This window comes from Balaenoptera physalus (assembly GCF_965194825.1).
Source record: "Balaenoptera physalus genome assembly, chromosome: 18".
NCBI lineage: Eukaryota > Metazoa > Chordata > Mammalia > Artiodactyla > Balaenopteridae > Balaenoptera > Balaenoptera physalus.
Genome location: NC_138899.1, coordinates 32,949,611 through 32,966,347, shown reverse-complemented (window position 1 = coordinate 32,966,347; position 16,737 = coordinate 32,949,611). Strand labels below are relative to the sequence as shown.

The 16,737-nt window shown below is 40.4% G+C and overlaps 1 protein-coding gene and 1 pseudogene across 6 annotated transcripts in view; both read left to right on the top strand.

Annotated features, from left to right (window-relative positions):
- The window catches only part of KLF5 (KLF transcription factor 5), a 67,352-nt gene that overhangs the window by 23,980 nt on the left and 26,635 nt on the right, over positions 1-16,737 (top strand). For 4 of the 5 annotated variants that reach the window (XR_014256051.1, XR_014256052.1, XR_014256053.1 and 1 more), the window contains exon 5: positions 2,944-3,073. The exons of the other annotated variant lie outside the window; for it this stretch is intronic. The gene's annotated coding sequence lies outside the window, so the exon portion shown is untranslated. The remainder of the gene's footprint in view (positions 1-2,943; positions 3,074-16,737) is intronic. 5 annotated transcript variants of the gene reach the window in all.
- LOC309647478 (peptidyl-prolyl cis-trans isomerase A pseudogene) lies at positions 9,893-10,485 on the top strand (annotated as a pseudogene). The gene has a single exon. The product of its transcript is annotated as a peptidyl-prolyl cis-trans isomerase A pseudogene (transcript).

Here is a 16,737-nt window from a genome sequence, read left to right as displayed (position 1 = left end):
TTTCAAACATTGTGAGTGAACTTTCAAAGGGAAAATTATTTTAGACGATTGCGCCTAACACACTTTCAAAGCTGCAAACAATTTATTTACTGATCATTAGCATATCCATTAAATAAATATCTGCATTCAAACATAGTCTGGCCAGTCTTTTGGTAAACAAGCTACCCCGTCTAGACAAAAATTGATGATACCAGCTTCCAGTTAGCCAGAAGACAATGATGTGATTTGACGTCAAGTTAGTAATGCTCTGAGTTTTAACTATCTTCAGTTAGTTTTTATTCTCCCTTCCACTCCTTGCCCAAGTTATCTTATTTTCTGTTTTGCTTCATTTTGTTGCTTCATTCTTACGTTGCAGCTTGTGTTAAGTGCATGACTTCATGGCATCCAATTAGAGAATCCTTAGATAAGCATGACTTGGCCTGCCTACATAAAAATGTTCTTTAAAATCTAGCTAGATTCCTTTTCCTATCTGCAACTAAGCCCACCAGAGCTCTTTGGATTAACTCATGGGCCATAACATAACAAAACAGGGCTTTATTCCCCATTACTAAATCTGGTCTCTACTTTGAAGTTAACCAAATTCCATCTTTGGTTAGATTCTTTACTGCAGTCTTAAACTAATCAATAGGAGACCACCACCACTCCCTTTTTTTTAACTCATACCAGAGTTATCGGTGACAAAACCTGGCAATTATTTAATACTTATTTAACAATGACTATTAAGAAAAAAAAAAAGCATAATAAATCACATGAGAGCTATGTGTGATTAGAAGAGTTTGCTACATGAAAACTCAGAATTTCCCGTTTTCTTTGTAAACCAGCAATCTTTATTTCACCTATCACTCTCAGTGCTTCCCACCCCCATGAAAGCATTTGGGGATATAGAAATGGTAATATTCTTGAACATGAATGTAAAAGCTTAATGCTATTTGGCAACCAAAGACATTTGAATGATGATATATATATATGAAAGGAATTGAATGGGAAACTAAGAAGCTCATACAGACGTCTAGGGAAAAAATGGTAGATTACATGTCTCTAATTTTGCAGCCTCCTAAAGCCCCACTAAAATGAAGAGCCTTTTTCCTTCAAGCAAAAAGCTATGAGGCGGGGCTTCCCTGGTGGCGCAGTGGTTGAGAATCTGCCTGCCAATGCAGGGGACACGGGTTCGAGCCCTGGTCTGGGAAGATCCCACATGCCACGGAGCAACTGGGCCCGTGAGCCACAATTACTGAGCCTGCGCGTCTGGAGCCTGTGCTCCGCAACAAGAGAGGCCACAATGGTGAGAGGCCCGCGCACCGCGATGAAGAGTGGTCCCCACTTGCCGCAACTAGAGAAAGCCCTCGCACAGAAACGAAGACCCAACACAGTCATAAATAAATAAATAAATAAATAAAAAAGAACGTGAATTTCTAAAAAAAAAAAAAAAAAAAGCTATGAGGCGAAAAGGAAAACAGAAGTACCAACAAGCTTGTGAGAACCGGGAAAAGCTAGAGAGAAGAAGCAACAAGCTGAGCAGAACTGAAAAAAAGCTAAATCTGAAAGTAGTCGTGGAGAAAACTAGGAACAAACCTAATTCTAATCCCCACGAAAATCCCAAAAGATCTCAGGAATTTGTAGACTCAAGGACTTCTAAAAGTAGAGCCAAAATACAATTGTTAACAGTTTGTCTAAGAAGTTGTTAATTACCTAGTCTACCCCCCTCCCCCCTCCCCCCCTCCCCCGCCAATCCCGCAACCTCCCCCAAGCCGCCACCCACTCCATCATCAACACCATGAACAGGGCATAACAAGCTAGTGCCCTCCCCAGCAGAAGAATGGAGGTTTATCTGCTTATTCTCTGGAGAAGGTAAAGACAGAGGGTCTCTAAATTAGTAGACTACAGGCCCAGTTGCGGGGAGGAGTGCCAAACAGAAAATAGGAGAATTCAATAAATGTGCATGTTGGTTGTTGAACCAGTTCCTCTTCTCTTCTTTATTTGGTTCCCAGAATGCTGGAACCAAGCCTTTATCCTCCAGGCAGGAGGCTGGGAAATTCTTCAGAATGGACCAGCCCAAGAGGAAAGATCTAAATGTACTGAAAATCCCAAGTTCTCCAATAATATGGCCCAGCCAGATCACTCACAGAGAAACCCACAGATGGTTAGCCTCACGCATATACTCAGAGCTTCCAATTGTTGGTCCCTCACTATTAAATATTAATAAACAACCAAGAATTACCAGATATCTGTGGAAACAATTTAACATGAAAGAAATAAAACAAAGAAGAGCAACCTGGAGAAGAAAAAACTATGTGAGATAGGTCAAATATAAAAACAAAACAAAACTGTTATTAATAGCCTCAGAGATATACAAAAGATACCACAACTATGAAACAAACAGGATGCTTTGAACATGCAGAGCAAAAAATTAAAATTCAAAATATGAGAGCAGAAATGAAAGAATCAAAAGTAAACAGAAAAATGCAAAAAAGATAGAGTTCCAGTCTAAAAGAAGATAAGTAGAGTTCTATCATCTAACAATAAGTCCCAGAAAGAGAGACTAGAAAAACTGGGGGTAGGGAGAGACATTAAGAAAATAATTCAGGAAAATTCCTTAAAATCAAAAGACATGAATTTCAAGAGTAAAAGGCTTTGATGTCCTAACACACCAGTGTGAATAGATATACACCTGTATGAACTTTCAAAGCCTGGGACCAAAAATAAGTTCCTAAAACTTCCAGAGAGAAAATAAGTCATATATAAAGGAAGCTGAAATGCTTCAGACTTTTCATCGGTGACATTGGAATCTAGAAGATAGTGGAGAAATGCCTTTTGAATTCTGAAGAAAAATGATTTTTAATCTAGAATTTTATAACCAGCCATACTATCAGTCAAGTACAAGGGAAGAATAAGATATTTTTTGGACATGCAAGGTCTCAAATTTTTTACTCTTTTACCTTTTAGAAAGCTGCTGAAGTCTACACTTCACCAAAATGAGGGAGTAAACAAAGAAAGAGAAAGATATGGAATACTGAAAATTATCTGTGCATGGGACCCTGTGCAGATGAGAAGTGAAGGGGATCCTCTGGATAAGGTGAGAGAACAGGTAACCAGGCCGGACTGGAACCAATTAAAAATCTCTGGGAGATTCTTCTCCAAGATATGAAACTGATGGAATATTGGATACATCTGAAAGTCTTTCAAGGAGATTTAGACCAGTGGTTGACAAACCACAGCCTAAAGTCCAAATCTAACCTAAGGCGTAATTTTTTTCCTGCCTGTGAGCTACAGAGGTTTTCTTTCTTTCTTTTTTTTTTAAATTATTATTTATTTTGTCTGTGCCGGGTCTTAGTTGCGTCATGTAGACTTCTTAGTTGCAGCATGCGGACTCTTAGTTGCAGCATGCATGTGGGATCTAGTTCCCTGACCAGGGATCAAACCTGGGCCCCCTTCACTGGGAGCACAGAGTCTTATGCACTGGACCACCAGGGAAGTCTCTACAAAGGGTTATTTACATTTTTAAAGGGTTGGATCAAAAAAATGTAGTAAACTGTATGTGAACTAGAAAACCTAAAATATTTACCGTCTATCTCTTTTATAGAAAAAGTTTGCTGACCCCTGATTTAGACATCTGGTGAAGATTTGGGGGGTTTAATTAGAGATCTGTGTATAGAAAACCAAACAAACAAAAACTTACACACACACACACACACAATTATTGATTTCATGTAAAAGAAAAAGTTGTGCAACTGAAGAGATGGCAAAGCAAACGTGTTATGTAGAAGTAGGGAGGAGAACATTGAGTACTGGGCTGAAATAGCTGAATGTGGGTGTGTCTAGGGATGGGGTAATGGCGGAAAGAGGGAAGGTGGGATTATTGATTTTTCCTTAAAAAAACCTTGTAGAAGTATTTAACTTTTAAACAGTTTAGCATTTAATTTGATAAAAATTAACGGGCAGAAGGAGGAAGGGGAGGTAAGGAGGACAGTAAGCACACAAGAAAGCGTGTAATGTGTACACCATTGTTCCTTTGGAAACTGCTGGATAATTCTGAATGGTTGACTCTGTCCCTCCCCTGGCATTGAGCCCACCTTTGGTAGTTTGATGAGAGGAGGCTCAGTTTCTCACATGAAGGTCTGCATAAAAGACAAAAGAAAACTGAAGAAGTGTATGTTTAGAAGGAGGTAGGTATAATAATATTTGGAGGTTCTTTATTATACAAAATGGTTGAAAGTAATTTGCATTGAGGTACTAATACTGGGGTGTATGGTTTGCAAAGTACAGAGATGTACAAGAAGATACTGTTATCCTGAAAAAAATGGCACAGGGAAAAATCATTTTTTCCATTTCTGAATTTTCCACACTGGGATTGGGACAAAGTCAATGCTCAATAAATACACATTGACTAAATCAAAGAATCTGTAAAAATACCTCATAAAGATGGAAGAAATCTTAGGTACATTAGACCAAGAAAATTAGGGTGATTTAAATCTGAGTAAAAGTGGTCATGAATTCTCACCAAAAATTATTAAAAAGCTATTGTTCTGTGTTACAGTTGCAACTGTCTTGAAAAATTCTATTACTACATAATAAGATTCAAGGCTACGTCTGAAATATTTGGGACTTAAATGAACTTGCCTTGCTGAGTACATTAATTTCTTTTTTTTTTTTTAATTGAATTATAGTTTTTTAAATTTTGTTTTTTTTGCCACTCTGCGCAGCTTGCAGGATCTTAGTTCCCTGACCAGGGATTGAACCTGGGCCCCAGCAGTGAAAGCACTGAGTCCTAACCACTGGATCACCAGGGAATTCCCAAACTATAGTTGATTTACAATGTTTCAGGTATATAGCAAAGTGATTCAGTTATATATAGATATATATAGATAAATATAGATGTATAGATAGATATATGTATAGATCTATCTATATATATTCTTTTTCAGATTGTTTTCCATTTTAGGTCATTACAAGATATTGAATATAGTTCCCTGTGCCATACAGTAGGTCCTTGTTGTTTATCTATTTTATATACAGTGGTGTGTATCTGTTAATCCCAAATCACCAATTTATCCCCTCACCCCTTTCCCCCTTTGGTAACCATAAGTTTGTTTTATATGTCTGTGAGTTTTGTACATAAGTTCATTTGTATCATTTTTTTAGATTCCACATATAAGTGATATCATATGATAATTGTCTTTGTCTGGCTTACTTCACTTAGTGTGATAATCTCTAGGTCCATCCGTGTTGCTGCAAAAGGCGTTATTTCATTCTTTTATATGGCTGAGTAATATTCCATTGTGTGTGTGTGTGTGTGTGTGTATGTGTGTGTGTGTGTATGTATATATCTATATCTATATCTATATCTATATCTATAGATATATATATATACCACATTGTCTTTATGCATTCATCTGTCAATGGACATTTAGGCTGCTTCAGTACATTAATTTCTTTTTTTTTGAATTTTAGAATTTTATTTATTTTTTTATACAGCAGGTTCTTATTAGTTATCTGTTTTATACATATTAGTGTATATATGTCAATCCCAATCTCCCAATTCATCCCACCACCACGCCCCGCCACTTTCCCCCCTTGGTGTCCACTTGGGCAGCCAGCATCTTTGCCTCAGGTCTCCCTGGACAGAGAACTAACCAAGAGGAAAGTGATATTGCCTTCCTTTTTTGAAAAAGCAACTGTTTGTTTTCCATAACTACATCTCTATGAGTACTTTATGAGGTGCGGCCACCATGCCATGATTATAGGCAACAGAGAGTCAAAGAGAACACGATAAAACAGAGACCAGGAAAACGGAGTATTGTTGAAACAAGGAGGGGTCAATTTTTGGAAAGGGGTGGTCCAGATGAACCTGGTGTCAGGTGATCAGGCCTAATCTTATAAGTCTGGTGGTCACAGCCAAAGAGTGTGATGAAAACCAGGCAGTGTATCAGATATAACCAACGCACACTGTGTGCCAGGGTTCTGTCCTGGGTCTTTTTTTACACGCATTACCTACCTTACTATAATCCTATAATGGGCTTATTATTACACCAATCTTATAGATGAGGAAAATAATGCTCAGGAAGAGTAAGTGGTTTATTTTTCCTCATGGAAACATAACTGGTAAGAGACAGAGCTGGGTGTTCTGACTTCAACTCCTTGACTCTGAAATAACAAACCCATCTCAAGAGTCACGAGACTCACGTTAAGTCTAGGGCAGCCCATCAGAGTCAAGGAATTAGGGAAACTGGACTTGAGGTAACTTCAGTTCATCTAGAGGGCTTCCCAGTCTCCCTTTGGGGCAGGAGTCGCTCCAGGGTACAGCATGCCTGGGCCTGTCAAGAGTAGTAGGTGAGTCCTGATAAGATAATGCAAGTGGATTAATCTGCTTAGACAGAAGCGCAGATTCTGACTGTGTCTTGAGGAATCGTGGAGGATCAGAGCTGCCATGTATAGGAACAGACCCCACAGCTTGGATGGGCTTTTAGGGAGTGTTTTGTCCACTGACTTGAGAAAACTATCCAAGCCAAATAATACAAGCCACTGTCGAAGCAGAATGACAAGTACATTCCTTGAGATTATACCTAAAGGGAAGACAAGAAGAAAGGAAAGTGGGGATGTTCCCAGGCCTTTGATCTTGTCTACCTGACACAGGCCTCTCCTCCCCCTCCCAGAGACTTCCTGAGGCAGGAAGTGGTGACATCACCCTGGGTTTGTCAGCCCTCTCCTGCTCTGAGTCACCAGGATTGCGGGCATAGTTCTCCATGAGATCTCCGAGGAGATAATTCACTCCCCTTGTAGGGGCTTGGCATCGTGCTGAGTGGCAAATCACTCGCGAACTGCCAGACTTCCATCCAGTGTGAGATTTCCTCCTTGGAATGTCACTCAGGGTCCTTATAAAGCAATATCTTCTGACTTTTATTAACATTATCCTATAGTAACTAACTCTAAGTGGGGGGGGGGTGTTGGTTATCAAAATAGACAGTGGAATGAATTACAGTGAATTTTAACCATTCCCCCGTTGTGGAACGTGAATATGGTTTCCAATTATTTGTTATTCTAAACAATGTTAAAGAAAACATCTTTCTACATAAATGTGTGCCTGTGGATGAGTTTCTGTAGGATAGATCTCTAGATATGGAACTGAGGGGTCATTTAATTTATTTTATTTATTTATTTTTTAATTAGTTAATTTATTTATTTTTGGCTGCGTTGGGTCTTCGTTGCTGTGCGCGTGGGCCTTCTGTAGTTGCGGTGGCTTCTCTTGTTGTGGAACACAGCACCTAGGTGCGCGGGCTTCAGTAGTTGTGGCTTGCGGGCTCTAGAGCTCAGGCTCAGTAGTTGTGGCGCACGGGCTTAGTTGCTCCGTGGCATGTGGGATCTTCCCGGACCAGGGCTTGAACCGTGTCCCCTGCATTGGTAGGCAGATTCTTAACCACTGCGCCACCAGGAAAGCCCAGGGGTCATTTAATTTAAATAGAGGAAAAATAACATAAATATAAGTATTTATGTTGTTTTAAGTTACCCTGTTTAAAACCTTTTTATTATGGAGATTTGCAAACAAATATAAAATTAGAACGGTAGAATGAATGCCCACTACCCCTTTATGAACTCACAGCCACCCTTAATTTACTTTTTCCCCTGCCTTCCCTCCCCTTGATTATTTTGAAGCAAATCACAGACATTGTATCATTTCATTTGTAACTATTTCAGTATGCGTCACTTCAAGATGATTCTTTTAAAAAAACATAACCACAACACCATTTTTGTACCTCAAAAATGAATAATTTCTTAATATCATCCAGATATGTCATTTAAGATCTGAATAGGTTCTCAAAAATTGTCCTTCCAAAAAAAAAAGAATATTTACCCTTCCACCAACAGTACTGCAGAATTCTGGAGGGAAAGGCAGTGTACAAGGGAAGGAACTTGCATTAGCCAATGTTGAAACGTGAAGAGTGACACCAAGAAATGACAATGTAGCAAGAGCGGAAGCTGAACCGACCAGTGGTCTCTGAGCTCTCCTCATACATTTCACCCCCCACTAAAGAACAGTCTTGAATAGCAGACGACATCAAAAGGCAGCTGTGCTTTTCTCAGAATAAAACAGCTGAGTTAAACAACCAAAACCAAACAGCTGTACTGCCTTTGGATTTAGTGTTACATTAAAATTAGATGTTTTCTTTCCCCCGGCCTTTTTTTTTTTTTTTTTTTTTGCAGAAAGAAACAATTGAAGAGTTTTATTGTAGACATAAATGTTATGTTCAAATCACGTGCACACAGCCCACAGTAAAATGTTAGTTGTTATGGAAATTTGGCTGATAGCATTGTCACACATAAGTCTAGACCCTCTCTCTATTGTTTTCATTATTCAATACTACTTAATTATTTAGAATTTGCCTGTGTACAGTGAACACTATTTATGATCCAGAAGTGGAAGTTCACATGCAAATTTTTCAGGTATTTTATTTGTAAAAAATATGAAAATATTCCATGGAATTAAAACAACTTAAACTTGATTTTTAAACAAGGATTATTTCTTTCCTTTATAGAAAAGTTAATTATTATCTTAAAATCTAAACTAAATGGAACAATACAAGCAAAAAACAAAACACGGTCTTAAGTCTTCCTTAAAATAAGCCTATAAGCTTCCAAAGAATAAAGGTAATTTACATTACAAAATATGACTTGATTGTAGAAATATGGTTAAGCTGAAAGAAGAAAATAAAGATTCCTATGGTTCTACCATTTATTCTTCATCTATAACCTGGTATCCATGCTAGACACCAGTCAGAGGTAACTACCGGCCATTCATAAATCCATTTTGCAAAGTTAAGGGTTACACTGTACATTTTCGTCTGTAGTCTGCTTTGTTTTCTACCTATGTCATGATAATTTTTCCATGTCATTAAATATTTTTCATGACATAATTAACATAGTCCCACAAAAGTGTTTTTAACTTTTTTCTCTCCATGAGTACATTCTGGGAGTCAGACTCTCTAGAAGCAGAAAAGAGGAGACTGACTTGAAACCAACGCTTTTCAAATTATGTGTGATGAAGGACAGTTTTAAAAATTTCCAATCTTGGGAATTCCCTGGCAGTCCAGCAGTTACGACTTGGCGCTTTCACTGCTGGGACCTGGGTTCAGTTCCTAGTCAGGGAACTAAGATCCCACAAGCCGAGCTGTGTGGCCAAAAATAAATAAGTAAATAAAAAGTAAAATTTCCAATCTATTATGGACTGACATTTTAAAAAATATGATAAAAATAAGAGAAATGAGACATTAATTTCAGAAACAATTTTCAAGAAAATATTTAAAATAGAAAAATAGAATAAATATATACCAAGTACCAGCCTAAGCTTTTTATTTTATTTATTTATTTATTTATTTGGTCGCAGGATCTTAGTTCCCCAACCAGAGGTCGAACCCACGACCCCGGCAGTGAAAGCACAGGCGTCCTAACCACAGCACCGCCAGGGAATTCCCACAAACCTTTTAATATTAGATGTGATAGATATCAAATTACTCTGTGAAATGGTTGTATAAATTTCAGAGTGTTTATTCTCAGTATTTTTTATTGATATTATCACAGGCCAGTGGCAGTTACATGGACTGTACTTTGATTACATTACTTTAGACCTTCCCAAGAACATTAAGTAAATACTTCTCTTCGTAAACAGTCAGGGGTGGAAAGGTTAAATAATAATTTTAATTTGCTATTTGGGAGTTGAGCCAACAGCCTTCAACTCTCCTTCACTTTCCACACACGGGCAGGCCCAGCAGGGTCCTCAGGATGTCTTGGTGGATGGTCACGGGAGTGTCATTCCTTGGGCTTTCCTTACCAACAGTCTTGTTCCCACATTCCTGAAAAAAGGTGTGTGCAAGAAACCTATCTTTCTATCTCTCCTCTACCGCAAGCTCCTTTAAGAATGATCCCAGCTTTGCAGACGCCGCCACCCCGGAACCTCCCTCGCTGCCCAACCATGGTCAACCCTACCGTGTTCTTTGACATCGCCTTCGACGGTGAGCCCTTGGGCCGTGTCTCCTTCGAGCTGTTTGCAGACAAAGTTCCAAAGACAGCAGAAAACTTTCGTGCTCTGAGCACTGGGGAGAAAGGCTTTGGTTATAAAGGTTCCTGCTTTCACGGAATAATTCCGGGATTTATGTGCCAGGGTGGTGACGTCACACACCATAATGGCACTGGTGGCAAGTCCATCTATGGGGAGAAATTTGGTGATGAGAATTTCCTCCTGAAGCATGCGGGTCCTGGCATCTTGTCCATGGCAAATGCTGGCCCCAACACAAACGGTTCCCAGTTTTTCATCTGCACTGCCAAGACTGAGTGGTTGGATGGCAAGCATGTGGTCTTTGGCAAGGTGAAAGAGGGCATGAATATTGTGGAAGCCATGGAACGCTTTGGGTCCAGGAATGGCAAGACCAGCAAGAAGATCACCATTGCTGACTGTGGACAAATCTAATAATAAATTTGACTTGTGTTTTATCTTAACCACCAGAACATTCCTTCTGTAGCTCAGGAGAGCACCCCTTCATCCCCGTCTGCTTGAAATATCCTATAATCTTTGTGCTCTCATTGCACTTCTTTGGGTTCCATATTTTCCTTACTCCCCTCCAAGTTTAGCTGCATTGTAAAGTTAAGTTTATGGTTATGAAATAAAAACTAAACAACCAACAACAACAACAAAAAGAATGATCCCAAACTGCTCTCTGAATGAGCCAACCAATAAAGTGGCCCACGTAGCTCTTGCTTTTATTATGATTGATTCTTTTTAAGCAGCTTTATTGAGGTGTAATTAATGTACAGTGAACTGCACATATTTAAAGCATACAATTTGATGTGTTGACATATATATACCTACTATATATATATATATATATAAATATGTATACACACCTGTGAAACCATCTCCACCATCAAGATAGTGAATATATTCATCACCCTAAAGTCTTTTCATGCCCCATTAACATTCTTTCCTCTGCCACTCCTGCCCCCTCCCCTCTCCCAGGCAAACACAGATCTGCATTCTGTCAGTATTACCTACTTCGCGTTTTTTAAAACATAATTTATTTATTTATTTATATTTTTGGCTGCGTTGGGTCTTCATTGCTGCGCACAGGCTTTCTCTAGTTGCGGCGAGCGGGGGCTACTCTTCGTTGCGGTGCGCGGGCTTCTCATTGGGGTGGCTTCTCTTGTTGTGGAGCATGGGCTCTAGGCACGTGGGCTTCAGTAGTTGTGGCTTGCAGGCTCTAGAGCGCAGGCTCAGTAGTTGTGGCGCACGGGCTTAGTTGCTTTGCAGCATGTAGCATCTTCCTGGACCAGGGCTTGAACCCGTGTTGCCTGCATTGGCAGGTGGATTCTTAACCACTGTGCCACCAGGGAAGTCCCTACTTTGCATGTTTAAGAGTTTTATGTAAATGAAACCATACTGTATGTACTCATTTTTGTCTAGCTTCTTTGAATTATTTTGGATATATATATTATATAATTATTTTGAGATTCATTCCTGTTGTGTGTATGAACATTTCATTCCTTTTATTGCCAAGTAGTATCCCATTGTGTGGATAGAGCATGGTTTGTTTATCCACTCACCTGTTGAAAGATATTTGGTTGGTTCCAGTGGTGTATGTCAGTTGTATCTCAATAAAACTGGAAGAAAAAAATAATTTTTTTCCTTCTTATTGTGTTGAGGTCTTTTTAAAAATAATTAATTAATTAATTAATTATTTAACTAGGTTGCATCAGGGCTTAGTTGCAGCAGGCGGGCTCCTTTGTTGTGGCATGTGAACTCTTAGTTGCGGCATGCATGTGGGATCTAGTTCCCTGACCAGGGATCGAACAGGCCCCCTGCATTGGGAACGTGGAGTCTTATCCACTGTGCCACCAGGGAAGTCCCTGCTGAGGTCTTAATATAGTCTAATGCAAGTCCTTTCTCAGATATATGCATTGCAAGTTTTTCTCTCAGTCAGTGCCTGCTCTAGTCACAAAGTCTCCCCTCTGTGTATGTGTTTTTCCTAATCTTATAAGGACACCAGTCATGTTGAATTTGGGGTCACCCTAATGACTTCAGTTAACCTTGATTACATCTTTAAAGACCCTATCTCCAGGTATAGTCCCATTCTGAGGTACTGAGAGTTAGGAATTCAATATATGAATTTTGGAGGGATACAATTTATCCCATAACAGCCACCTAGCTGAAAGGCGAAACTATTCAGAATTCAGAAGGACTATATTTCTAATCCATTCAACACTGGTAACTCAGTGGAAGATTCTTCAAGTGAATTTCAAGTAATGATGTCATATTATTTGTGGAACATGAATTCTCTCTAGCAGTTCAAATTGCATGACATTGGCCATATCTACCTCACCAATGGATGAGCTTTCCCAGAAAAAAGACCTCTTTGTGAATCGTGAGTCATTCTCTCCTTTTGTTAGCTGCTGAGCTCTGAAAGAAGTGAAGCAACACCTTTCCAGGTGTAAAATAGAGATAATAACAGTATTTGCCTTATAAGGTTATTGTGAGGAAGCAAAGAGATAATTCACATAAAGCCCTTAGAACAGTGCCTAGCACTTAGTCAGGGCTTAAAATGTTAGCTATTGTTATTTATTCATCAAATACAGGCTGAATTCTGGCTTCATACTAAGCGCCGTGCACAGTGTTGCCGCAGAGTTGAAGATAAATCAGTCATGGATACAGCATCAAGTAAATGATTAATCTATTCGTAGTATTAGTAACTACCAGTTATTGAGGGCCTTCTGAGGGTCAACTTCTATGCTGGTGCCTTATATTGATTATTTCATTTACTCTTCAAAAATATCTTGCAAAATAGGTCTTACTTGTTCCATTTTATAGATGAGGAAACTGAAACTCCTTGGGGTAACTAAAGCCCTATAAATCAGCTATGTAGTCATGGGCGTGAGCTTTACACCAGACCTGTCTGATGCCTAAGTTCTGCTCTTTTTTCTGTGAGCTTGTGGTCACAGAAGAGTCACTGCACATGTATCAAGAAATATACTGCAGGGAAAAAGTGCTATGTGCCTCAAGAGAGATATTGATTGTTATAGGCATTCGAACAGGAAGAGAGATTTCCCTTTGGGATTTTAGGGAAAACCCGTAGGAGAGAAATAATTTGGGCCGAATTGGCACGTGTGGAATTGGCAGGGTTGGGGGATGGCAGCATTCCTGGATATAAGAACAAAACCATACAACAGGAAATTGTGGTTTTTAAATGAGGAACAAGAGGGTGTTTGGTTTGACTAGAATTATGTGGAAAACCCTCATCAGCTCCAGCTTGAACTACTGCCCCTTCGTTCTCCCTCTAACTTTCCCTCTGTCTCATCCTTCTTTGCACTTGGTCCCCTATATCTTGTCCACATTACTGGGAGATGGATGATCTTTCTAAATCTGATCATGTTGTTCCCCTGCACGAAATTCTCCAATGTCTCCCCATCACCAACAGAAGAAGTATCTAAACTTTAGAGCCATGATGATGTGTCTCCAACCTACTGCCTGGTCACACCCCCTTACGTTTCCCCATCTTGCAGTATGGCCTGCAGTACTGAACCCCCAACTAAAAGTTGGGAGGAACTACCACATTCCCTGACACTGCCCTGGTCTTCACACTTGCTGTTTTGCTTTTTCCTTTCTTATCCTCCTGGAAAATTCTACTTTCATTCTTTGGTTTCAGCTCTTAAAAAAATGCCTTCCTTGAAGCCTTTCCAGATTCTCCTCCATCCCCTCCCCCGAAACTTGACTCATCTTTTTAAGGACCCACTACATTTGGTGTGTGATCATCCAATGATTATTTTATTATGATGATGATGTTACTTAGATATTTTTCCATTTTTTACCTTTTTGAAGGCAAAAGCTGTCTTACTTTCTCTTTTGCATTCTCAAGCCTCAATAAGTAGCAAGAGTACCATGAATAGTCCTTGAATAAATGAATGAATGAATGCATGAATGAATACCGGGGCTATATTAGCAAGGAATATTGAGGTTATATCTTTGGGGATCTAGATGGTAAGTTTAAGTGATTCAGTTCTTTTATTCGTTTTATTTTGTTCTGCACAGGGAGCCAGGGACCATTTTTGAACCAGGGTGATTAATCATGGGTTAGTATGTAAAGCTATAGGAAAGGCCAGAGTCAGGGAGACCAGGAGGCTATTATAGACATGTGGGAATTGGGGTAGTATTAGAAAATATTTCACTTCACCTCTTTGACCAAAGAAAATGTTACTGGGAAATGAAGTGAACTTTTCATTTAGGTAACTTTTGCTCAGAATCCCAGAGCCTAAGTAAGAAATTCTTATCTGCTGCATTACCATGTTCTCCTGCAAAATGAGATTGCAGTGGATGAGTGTTAATTCCTTGTGGCTGATGTCAGAGGTTATCACTTTGTCGTGCTCCTTCAGGGCAGGGACCGCCCGTGGAGATCCTTGAACCCCCGGCACCTTGAACAGAACTTGGCAAATGGGTGCTCAATACCCATTTGTTGGGAAAAAAAAAAAAGAAAAGCCTTCCAGGGTTGTCATGTTCAAGTTAATGGCTCTGCTGTTACTGCTCTCATGCTCTTCAACCCTCTCTGGTCCTCTCCATTCAGACAAAAAAACCTCTTTCTGATGCTTATACTTTGAGAGTGTCGTTTCTCCAGCCTCTGTAAGCCTCTTTGTCTCACCAAATCCAAATCGTATTTATATTCTTTCAACCAAGAAAGCTCATTAGCTTTTCCCAGCAGAGTTCAACTCCCTATCTTCTTCCACTAGCTTCTGACTGCTCTACTGAAAACCACTTCGATTCAGTGGCCAAGAGTTAAATGAGGCTCTCGAAACCTTCTCACTGGCCGGCTGTGGGTCCCTAGAGGAGGTAAAGTCTTGGTTTTTTTTAGTGAATCTAGCCCTAGTTCCCTGGTTCCTATATCTGGCTGAATGTCATGATCAGGGAAACTAGTTAAACATCTACATTCCTGATGCAATTCCAATGTCACTGACTCAGAATTTGAGGTGGCTGGGGGCTGAGGACCACAGGAGGCCCAGGAATCTGAATCTGAAGTGTCCAGGCGATTCTGACATTCAGACGGGTAGTCGAAACCCTTGGTGTAAATCTCTTCCCAGGTAAGCCAAAGGGCCAGGGAAAAGGATATGGTGGCGACTGGGGGAGGGAAAGACCCACAGTCTAGGTCTGACTCTGCTTTTTAGGGTTATCTATGCACTTTTAATTTTATGTTTATAGTCTATGTTTTCTTTCATGCTTTGCAAGGTTAACAGGTAGACGGAATCTGGAGGCCCTAGGACTTGCTACTACATCTATTACAAGCAGGAATTTCCAAGAAGACTAACAGACCTGAATTCTTTTATCTCACAATCCTAGAATTGCTAGGAATCTTAAAGGTCATTGAGTGGGACATGTACATTTTGAAGACTGCCTTAGCTCTCCAAAGGACAGGCAATGACATCAAGATTAGTGATGCGCATAATTCTGGCGAGCAACCCTAGTCAGGCTTTACCGGAGGCTTCCTGCCCCCAGCGTTGCTAGCGGAGAGAACAGGAGACCCAGAGGAAAGGCTGACGGGGGGTGGGGGTGGGGGTGGGGGGAGTGGGGGTGGGGGGGGCACCTGGATGGTTGCCTTCAGGAAAATGAAGGGAGATAGGATTGTATAGGAGCGGAGTGGGTGGAACGGTATGGGTAGGAGCGATGGTTCAGTGTCTTCCAACAGAAAGGAATTTATTTACTCACTCCCCAAACGTTTATTAGTTATCTACTTGGAGGCTGAGCTGACACTAGCCAGAGCTCCTGCCCTCAAAGGGCTCTCAATCTAGTGGGATAGACAGATACATATCACAATGGAGCGTGATAAGTCCAACAATGGAGGCAGATACTAGGAGTGATGTAAGAATCTGCTAAAATACTACAGCCCACATTCCTCTTTCCTGCTCTTTTTTTTTTTTTAATTTAATTCATTTATTTTTGGCTGCGTTGGGTCCTCGTTGCTGCGCGTGGGCTTTCTCTAGTTGTGTCGACGGGCTTCTCATTGCAGTGGCTTCTCTTGTTGCGGAGCACGGGCTCTAGGCGCGCAGGGTTCAGTAGTTGTGGCACACGGGCTTAGTTGCTCCGCGGCATGTGGGATCTTCCTGGACCAGGGCTCAAACCAGTGTCCCCTGCGTTGGCAGGCGGATTCTTAACCACTGAGCCACCAGGGAAGCCCATTCCTGCTGTTTTTTTTTTTTTTTTTTTTTTAAATAAATAAATTTATTTATTTATTTATTTAGGCTGCGTTGGGTCTTCGTTGCTGCGTGGGGCTTTCACTAGTTGTGGTGAGCAGAGGCTCCTCTTCGTTGTACGTTGCAGAGCACGGCCTCTAGGCACGCTGGCTTCAGTAGTTGTGGCGCACGGGCTTAGTTGCTCCGCGGCATGTGGGATCTTTAGGACCAGGGCTCGAACCCGTGTTCCCTGCATTGGCAGGCGGATTCTCAACCACTGCGCCACCAGGGAAGCCCCCCTGCTCTTTTTTAAACCACCAACTTTCTTTTGTGTTTCTTTAAAAACATAAATATTTTTCTCTAGGGATGATGTGACAAATGAATACACTTCTCATCTCCCCCCTTCCTGTAATTACGAAGCTTTTGTTGGGTGCTATGGACCAAAGGTAATTTATTGGTGTGATATAAAATGGCAACTGTGTGGACGTAGATTTTAAGATGTTAGGGATGGGTTGGCTAGAAGCAAAAAATGAAGAAACGGATTGA